Source organism: Haemaphysalis longicornis, unplaced genomic scaffold (assembly GCF_048455015.1).
Source record: "Haemaphysalis longicornis isolate Haplotype H1 unplaced genomic scaffold, Haemaphysalis longicornis Haplotype H1 scaffold_6, whole genome shotgun sequence".
NCBI classification, from domain to species: Eukaryota; Metazoa; Arthropoda; class Arachnida; order Ixodida; family Ixodidae; genus Haemaphysalis; species Haemaphysalis longicornis.
The window spans coordinates 201,337,614-201,345,580 of NW_027526407.1; positions in this window are offsets into that span (position 1 = coordinate 201,337,614).

The following is a 7,967-nucleotide window of genomic DNA, read 5'->3' on the forward strand; positions in this document are numbered from 1 at the left end:
GATGCCGTCCTTACTGACGACGTGACCAAGAACCTTGATAGATTTTCGGGCGAAGTGAGATTTCTTGGTGTTCAAAGTCAGGTTGGCGTTAGCCAGACTAGTCAATGCTTCATCAAGTCGTCGGAAATGTTCAGAAAAACTTGACGAAAAAATTACGATATTCTCAAGGTAACATAGGCATGTCTTCCATAAAGGCCGCGAAGGACTGTGTCTATCATGCGCTCAAATGTAGCAGGGCATTGCACAAGCCAAAATGCATTACGTTGAATTCGTATAAGCCATCTGTAGTTGCAAACGCCGTCTTTAGTTTGTAAGACTCATTCCTGGGGATCTGCCAATAGCCAGATGGCAAGTTCAAGCTCAAGAAATATTCAGCGCTTGGAAAGCAGTCGAGCCCATCATCTATGCGCGGCATTGGGTGGACATCTTTTTTTGTGATCTTATTCAAAACCCAATAATCTACTCAAAAACGTGCTGAATCATCCTTCTTTCTCACCAGGACGACGGAAGAAGACAACGGGCTGGACGATGGACGAATAATTTTACGTTGAAGCATGTCCCCAATGTTTCTTCAATCACTTTTCGTTCCGATGAAGACACGCGGTGCGGGCGACGACGAACGATTTGTGTCCCTTCCGTCTGAATACGATGCGCTGCCACGGATGCTTGTCCTAGTTTGCTGGAAAAGTAGTCAAAGGAGTCCTTGTGTTCCTTTGTGTGAGGTCTGTGCTGAAATTGGCCTCCAGTGGGAAAGTGATTCTCCAGAATCTGAAGGCCATGAAACAGGGAATACCGAGCATAGGGGAAAAAGGGACAGGGCTTCGTCATTCACAACAGAAGCAACGTTGGCGCCTTCGGGTAGCCTAATCGGCTCGGAAGTGGCATTGGTAGCTAACAGCCTCCCCGAGCGTTCTGTGAAACGGATGAGACACGTTGCGATGACGACTCCTTTGGACATAAAACGCGGATATGGAACTATCATCACGTCACCGTCCCTGATCTGCGCAGAACGAACACAAAGTAACATCTCTTGGTCTTGATATAAAATTCAGTCAGCACTGGCTGTTAGGTGTATAGTACGTTGCACCTCCGAAATGCTGGGATGCTCAGTATCTGTCATTGCAATTTCGAGTTGGTGACAGGAAATAACGGCGGAGGCAAATGATCAGCACAGGGCGACAACACTGCACACTGAATATAATGGCGAAGGGCACCGATGAAAACTGGCATGGCCGCCACATAGCCAGACTACAGGTGAGCCGTGAGTGGAGACAGCGACAGGGGTGTCCGTCCAACGACCTCCGAGTAAGACGGTATTGAAGGAGCCACAGGATGAACAGGAGGCCGTAGCACCGGCACAGCGGCAAGCTCCTTTAACCATCTCGCGAAGGCCAGGAGCAGGAGATGTTGAGGGGACACCGCGTGTACAGTGAGAGACGTCGCCGTACATTTCCTCCCGAAATATAGCGCGAATCACCGCACGATGGTGTTCGTCTCCAAGATGGGTAGACGCGACGTCCCGTGGAAGGCGGATCGACTGACGTTCGTCGAGACGCTGACAGGTAGAGATTACGTCTGATACGGTGCCCAGGTACGGAAGGACAAGTGCGTTGAACGCGAACTCGCTGTTGCCCTTCAGAATGTGACGAACACGGTCGGACTCTTACATATCTTTGTCGGCGCGGCGGCATAGCGTTAGAACATCCTCGATGTACGAGGTATAGGTCTCGTTAGCTTGCTGCACACGGACATCCAGTATCCTCTTTCCGTTGTCGCTCCGAGCTTTAGTGGAGCCAAACATCTTTCGCAGCTACGTAGTGAAGCCACCCACGTCGGTAAAGTCATGCGGCATGGAGTATCTTGCGACATGGACATTGGTTCCGAGGGCAAGCGGCGACCGGAACGAAGCGCCAGGGGTGTCGAAGGAGAGGTACAGCTTAGGATCGAGTTGCACCTTACCACTTGTGAGGCCGTAGGTAAGAGGCGACCAGACGGTGGCTTCGTAGCTCCTTTATTCGGAGGCAAGTCGAAGAGAACCCAAGATGGCGATCAAGCCCAAGCGCTAATGATGATCTCCGAAGAAGCGGGATTGTCGATGATGAGGAGTATATACAAGGAATGAAGAAGTGATCACCTCAAGCCGGTGGTGATGTTGGGAGCAATTACTGCCGACGGTGGCAGACAAGCCGTAGCCTCAAAAAATGCTAGCGCAGAATATATATATATATATATATATATATATATATATATATATATATAGATATTGTCACGAAGTGTAAGATGACACAGTTGTCTTGAAAGAAACACAAGGCGATTGAAGCGAACTCGTGCTCCCCTAACAACTGAAAATACGCTGGCGGCGCTGCATCAGTCAACAAAGTGACGGGTGCAGGCGAGTGTCGGGGAATCGAATGCCTGGAACAGTCTTTCGAGTCGCTTCTCTAACTGTAGAATTACATCGAGAACACTGTATATAAGACTACTCTAGTGTTGTGGTGTCAGAGCGAAAGAGGCTCCCTATCAAATGAGGTAATACGTGCGGCATAACACAGAAGGAATGGAACATACACCTCACTCGGGCACAGATAACATCGCCTAGGCGCAGCCGGGCGATAAAAGAACATTAACAAACGAATCCAATGCATGGCTCCCGACTTTACACCCCTCTCTAAGAGTGCATCAACCTGATGCTAAAATAGAACGACAGGCCGAACAGACAAACAAAATGTCTCTAGGCGAACCACGTGGGCGACTTCGGGCCGCGTTCATCATCGTGATGTTAGGGAGTTACCATCGGGCACCACCACTTCAAGGGTAAGTTGGCGAACACGTTGTAGAATCTGGTAAGGTCCGAAATACCGTCGCAGAAGCTGCTCATTTATTCCGCTTCGCCGGATGGGAGTGAAAACTCACACACGAACCCCTGGGCAGTACTTGACGTCTCGGCATCGGAGGATGTAGCGTCGGCATCCACCACCTGTTGGCCCGTTGTACAAACTTGAGCGAGCCGACGGGCCTATTCCACACGCTCAAGCTATCCTTGGGTGTCGGCGTTTAGGTCGTCGTCTTCTATGTGAGGAAGCATGACCTCAAGCATCCCAGTCGGCCGTGTCCCGTATACAATCTCGAACGGTGTCATCTGCGTAGTTGCTGGATAGCTGTGTTGTATGCGAACGAGACATAAGGAAGGAGTTCTTCCGAAGCTTTTTGTTCAACGTCGACGTACATAGCATATCCGCGATCTTCTAGTTCACTCGTTCCGTTAGTCCGTTCGTTTGGGGGCGTTACGCCGTCATTCTTTAGTGATCAGTGTCGCTGTAGCGTTAGGTTATTTGCATACGTTCCGCAGCAAAGGCCTTTCGGGGGACCATGATTAGAACTTCAGGGGCTACATGTCGTAGCACAACTTTGTTTATGAAAAACTTGGCGACTTATTGTGCAGTCCTCTCGGAAGAGCGGCGGTCTCTGCGTAGCGCGTCATGTAGTCTGTCGTAACGACAATCCACTTGTTCTCAGATCATGACGTACGGAACGGGCCCAGAAGGTCTATTCCAATCTGTTGGAAGGGCCTCGATGAGACAATGATCGGTTGCAGAAGTTTGGCGGGTCTCGTCGGCAGCGTTGTGTGTTGCTGGCAGTCACAGTAGCTCCAAACGTAGTGGGTGGCGTCGGATAGTAAATGTAATCAGCGTAAAGTTCACCGAAAACATGTCGTAGCGGAAAGGGCGGAAAAGGGTCGCCTGCGTCGGTTCTGGAAGCTACGCTGATACAGCTCGGCACGACTCGCAGCGGAGGCAGGCGTCGTTGAAGACACAATTAAATGCGGCAGAATAGGTACAAACGCCGGGCCTTCTGTTGATGATGAAGCCTGCCTTGGTCGTAATTACTTGGTCGTAATTAATGGTCGTACCAGCGGTTCTAGTACTGTAGGAGTTCTAGTCTAGCACAGGTACTTGTAATGGTCCTGTCTCCTAGTCCGCTTCACTGTCTTTCGATGACACTGTTCGATGACACTGTCTTTCGATGACACGCTTGTTCGGTTGTATTTTTTTCTGTTTGTTGTTCGGTTGTTGTGTAATTTTCTTGCATCAACATCGCTCATGTAAAACCCCACCCATTGGGGTCTTTGAGGTATCTGTAAATAAATAAATAAATAAATAAGTGGGGGAGGCGTTGAGGCTGATTTTGCATACGCCACTCCACTGCAACCGCCTTTCGTACGAGCAGGAAGTACGGTTCATCGACTCCTTGCCGTTATATGCGGAGATGGCCTATCATGGACACGCCGGCTGCGTCAGCAGCCCATTCCAACAACCAGTATGGCAATGTTGGCGAAAGCCGGAAACCAGATCAAAGAATCTCGGCTCAGTGACATATCTTGCTCTCAGTGGCAGGCTCAGTGACATATTTTGCGCTCACCGTTCACAAGAACCATATACACATAATAAAACCTAAAACAAAGTAGCCCACAATAAAACTGCAAGGTCGTAACGGGAATCTTACAGGGTGTACACTAAATCCTTCGTAAGAACAAATTAAATACAGTAGACTGCGTTTAGGACGAACTTTGTGAATACGAGCAACACTGTTGGTATTTTGTAACGTCCACAATGCAAGAAACCTCCACCTAAGATTACTTTTTGTTAATACAAAGAAATATTCATAGTTCCTCGACTTCGTCCTAATGGACGTCTGTGGTATCATGTTTCTTCAAAAATCATACTTACACCCAAAGTATCTTAATCGCTAGTTTGTGTAACGAGAGGCGAGAATATCGCATCTCACTTTTCTGGCTGTGTAGAGGTAGAAATAAAGCCACCCGTTTCTTGTCGATTAGCTGTTTTTCTCCCCCGTCTCGATACGGTTGCTGTACCAATAACCTGCGCCATCTGAACAACAATAGGTTCAGTATGTATCCTTCCTATTTATTTCTTCTCACTAAAAATTTGAATACTAAGAACGATTCACCACAGAAATTTTTATTCGGGGCCACTTTATTGCGCATAAAAAACTTCGGATGTCAGAACATACAGATTAGTGGGGCACTTGATCTTGAGCTGCTTAGAATGTTCCCCATATGGTCCGGTTAAAAAAGCATTCCGTATATGAAGTACATCCTACAACACTTAATAACAAATTGAGTAAGCAGAACGTAAACTCAAATTCTCCGTGCAGCGACCACTTCTTCCTCACTCTAAAACACACAGATAAACTGCGGAAAGTTCTCTCTCGTATAAACGGTTAAAAACTCGAGCAAACTGGGTGTGGTTAATCTAGATACCACAACTACCGTACAATTTCATTTTTAAAACACGCATGCGTTGACGAAGCTTGGGGCATGAAAATGTAACGCATTGTGATGATGGAAACAGCTCAGGTTCAGAGATTTTGTTTATGTTAACATATCAAAAATCTGTTCGGAGATTATCAGCAGGCAAGTGAAGCCCAGAATATGCTCTGCGGTTAACCTCCATGTTCCCAGCAAAACGAAATCTCATCGATTTCAAGCGTACTAAAATCAATCCGAAATCCCATTCGCCGTGAGACAAAACCGGCAGTAGGAAGTCGTTCTATTCTCAAATAATGTATATATTGACACAAGAAAGGTCTTCAATCGAATGGAGCATCGGAATGGACTATTCAAACTTTTTAACTACTACAAAGGAGAGCGACATACTTAAGTTTGAAAAACCGGAGAAAGGGCAAATAAAAGATATCAATGAAAAGTAATGAATATTACACAGAGAAGCTTTCCAAAAAAGACAGTAGGCTCAGATCTAGTTTAGAAAACTATTCATAACATTGCAGAACCAGGCTTCTTTGATGACCACAGTGATCTGAGCAGCATTTTAGTTGTGGTAAACATCTCCTAACATAGCACAAGACGAGCACGATGCGATAGCATGAGGCCAATCTTGAATTGTCATGCTTCCAGGAATATCTTTCGCTGAGCAGGTACAGATGAGGTGCAGCAGAGCTGCTTCAGCTATTGTAAGGCCTTTTTTGACACAATGTTGATTATGTTCGTACTCCCACAGGGACACGAAATGGCCGATCACTCCTCACTTTAAGAAAACCGGGTGGTTGAAGGAAACATTAGCAGTCGGGGCATATAACGGCACAGTGCATGTCATTGACCAGGTTCTGCCTTCTGCCTTATTTGCCTTCCACACTAGCTTGGGATGGAAGCTTATGAAATGACGCCTTCTGCTGAATTCTTGTGCAAACCGTATTGAACGCTGATAAATTCATTTCGTTGAAGTCCAACGAGGAATTTTGGAAGTGCTGCTTTCAAAACAGTCTGGATAACAACTTTCTGCTGCCTGTATGACTCTATAACTTTATTTTTCTCAAAGCGCCGGCGATGGCCATACATTTTGTTTCCTATGGAGGAAACTCGGCAATATCGTCGAGCAGCCAAAAAACCGCCGCAGCTGGAATTACGTAAGCCGCTGCATGAGCTCGGGATGAACTGAGTGATACGTAAACCTTAAGAGGTTGTTTGAGAAAGTGTTCTCCAATTGTTCAAGCACCAAAAATCTGGCTTCTTCTACCCGGGCACTTTTCTGGTTTTTATATACGGAACGTTAAGCTAATACTGGAGGCTTTAATAAGTTTATGATGACATTAAGCTGGGATTTTTTCTTGCTCTTCAGGGCGCAAAAATCTCACTTTGAAGGGAAGAGCCAGCTTAAAGTCCCGCCCTTATCCAAAGCCGCCCTCATTCTTTCTGTCCAACACGGTGTATTCTACACTCATATCTGCCAGACGTGCTTTTGGGCGAATAAATGAAAGTATTATATTTATATTATTATCTGCGCGACTAGCATCTGTTAGGTCAGCAACGGAGTCCACGCATGGTTCGCCTGTGGGACCTGGTGTTTACATCTTTCGTAACACCAATTGCTGTCGTGAGCCCTTTCGTGTGTCACACTTGAAGGCGGTCATAGGCAGCGTCTCAAAAGGCAATCAGGGGTAGCCGATATAGAAACCGACTCAAAATTACGGATGAGTGCTGCTTATGCAGCTTAAGTGTTGACGATGGCTAATTCTTAGCTCGCGCACTTCAGGATGTTCACACGGCGATGAGCTGTGCGTACATCTCTTTCGGCTCTGATTGCCATATTTCGTGCGATGTTCTATCTCCACTGTACCACATTGCCAGAAAATACTTTACGAAACCCAGATCTTGTTTCGCAGCAGCAGGGGGTATCAAGGTGGCCAGCTCTAGACCTGGCACACCCCTCTTGCAAGCAAAAAGGCGAAGATGGCCTCATGCACCCACACGGCTTCAAAACGCACTTTCTCGCTTCAACAGTTATTAAAATTTTACCCTCATTTTGTAAAACTAGCATGACCCACGCCATATATCCCAGAAGTATTGCTTCTAACGCACATAATCAGATATATGTATACGACAAAATTTCTTTGCCCTTTGTTTCTTAACCAAACACAACTTAAGACGATTGCCTATTACTTCCCGTTTCTGGGTGCGATCTCGGTTTCTGCCGCGAGCGACAGCTGCACTATCATTGGACAGGTTTGCTGAAAGTGTATGTGGCAGTCTGAAGGCACATACGAACCTCCAAGGTGAAAGCTACGAGTAGCCTCCATCCGCAGGTATCCAGCATGACTGCAGCGCGATGTCGCGCTACCACATCGCAAGGGAAAGCCAAAACCTTTCCTATTCAACCATATAAGGAAACTTCAATGTATCTTGAAGGCCGTATTACAGTCATTGTTTGTTCCCGTTAAGTAGGCGTGCAACATTTTGAAGACCATTCGTAACAATATACTGAGGAGCTACGAGCTCCATTCTGGTGGATTTGTGGACACAGAAAGCTTTGGCGCACGAGTGGTTTTATGGCCTAACTATAAATAACAGCAATTGAAAAGGGCGAATATAAAAAAAGAAAAATACGCCGGACGGATGCTCCTCCAGTCCACTTGTCCTGAATTGCCCCCGT